Here is a 2,328-nt window from a genome sequence, read left to right as displayed (position 1 = left end):
TAGATACAATGAGCTTGTAATTGAATACAATAACACTGTTATCACTGTTGTCAGTTTTTGTTTTGTTCATGCAGATTTTCTTTTTCAATTAGTCAGTTGTTCTATGTTTTTGGAGTTGTAAATTTCCCTATATGACACTATAGTTGGGTGTGTTATTTCTACTTTACTTCACCATTCCGCAATAGTCATCACATTTCATTTCACACAATTGTTCAATCGGAAACGATATATCATTTTTCCATCCTATGTCACAGAGAGATTAGACGATTTTAAATATCGTAAAATCATGACTTTTTACTCCGTTCTGTACATAGTTTATGATTGGCACCAGGCTGTACAATATGTTACATTCCTTATGTATTAAGCGCAGATACACGATCTGCCATTAAATGTTAATGTAGACCATTACAACACAAAATAACGAGCATTTTTACAATGAATGATGCCACCAAAAATGCTATTACATGCCACAATCAATCAATAGGTAATACTTTATATTCAGAAATGTTAGAATTTAGAATTCATATACTGTTATTGAATAATGTGATCTGTAAATTCCAGAGTTATGAATATCAGAATTTCCCTTATTCTAGTATATCATAGCAGTTAAATGTCATAATTTTCCACATCTCTTCTCCATGTAATATAACACTGCTGGCATCATGGTTGACATATGTTATAGTTTTACACAAGATTTGTTGATTTATTATTAATTCTAACACTTCGTCTAATATATGACTTGTTTTGTCTTGAATACGGGCTTATAAATTGCGATCACAGTGCTAGTTGTTAGCCTTTAGAAGCCGTGAAAAGTACATATGGGATAAGCAGGGTATCAAAATTGTGAGTCTCCAAAATGTAAATCACCACACTCATTTAATAAATCGGTCTGTTGCACGCAACATATGGAGCAGTATCTGACCTTTCGAATATTCTGACTTTACCACTAAGATAAATCCCTTGAGATTATCGAAAGTAGATAATAATTTAACAATATTGAGTTAGTGGCGGCGACACAAGGGGTGACAGGGGGACGGTCGCCTCCTCGAAAAAATGTTGGGGGCGTCGCCCTTTCCAAAATCAAGCTAAAACCCTTTGTGTCAGCCAAATGTGCCCCTCAAAATGCAGGAAATAGCATTTCAGAGGGTCTATATTGCAAATTTGTTAAGGGGGTACATGCCCCCGGACCCCTAGTAAGGTCGCGCCTTCGACGCAAGGTTGGTGAGCAGACTCCCCCCCCCCCCAATGCAACATTTCCTGCCGCCGCCTCTGTGAGTGTCGATTAAACTGCATGGCGTTATCTCCATTGTAACAAATCTGATAATTAAAACAAACGTGGAGTCATTTAACAATAGCAGTAATTGTTCTTGTAGTACGAAACAAAATGTCCTGATATAATATATATGATAAAACAATAAGAAGATTCATAATGTAACTGCGATGTAAATCAGAGACACGCATATGTTCTGTACAAGACTGTGAACGATCTTCATATATCCCATCAGATTGGGTGGTCAGCCTAACCCAATTTTGATAATAGTTTCAGCCGAGTGTTGGGCACCACATTTGACAATGGATTTACCCAAATTAGATTTGTGGCTTGCGATTGGTTGAGATAATTTAGACAGGTGGAAGTTAGACTATTGTGAAAAAGATTGTGCTTTCTATAGTATGTGTTTTCAATTAGGAGTAGTGCAGAACTAAGACAATTATCGTTGATAATAATAATTTTATTTAAAATTTTATGATAACAGGAAAGGACACAATAAATCGACTGCACACCGTTTTCATGGTCTTCCACAGTTCTCTTTAAAAATTTATCCATTTTCGAATGATGGACTACGTCTATCAAGATGGATGTATCCTGTAAATAAAACCTAATATCATCACAGAAAATGTCAGTGGCAACATACCGTGAAGAGAATATAAGGCATTCGTTGAGGACTGGGCGTTGGTAAATAATTGGGATCTGGTACCCAAGTCCAGATATTTAGCAGTGAGTTTATTAGGCTTAGCACAGTAAGTTTTGACCCAGGAGTCAGATGGTGGAGAGATACAATATGGAAAGTTGGTAGTAAGTTTTGACAGGTGATCAGGTACGACGGGCAGGCATATACCTGGATACCTATGCAGCAGTGCTGCTGAGTAGACATCAGAAGGGAGGCGAGACTTTACAAAAGTTGGGTTACATTATGGTTATGCCCCAATTTGCATGGTGATTGTGGCATACTTAACAATGCACTGGTCAGGACTTTGCATACATGGAAATGACTTCATTCACCCGATTCCCCTAATTTAAATTGGCATAGCTTCGATAGTTAATTAGTT

This window comes from Saccoglossus kowalevskii, chromosome 18, assembly GCF_978046115.1.
Source record: "Saccoglossus kowalevskii chromosome 18, keSacKowa6.1, whole genome shotgun sequence".
In the NCBI taxonomy this organism is placed as follows: Eukaryota; Metazoa; Hemichordata; class Enteropneusta; family Harrimaniidae; genus Saccoglossus; species Saccoglossus kowalevskii.
This window is presented reverse-complemented; position numbering follows the sequence as displayed.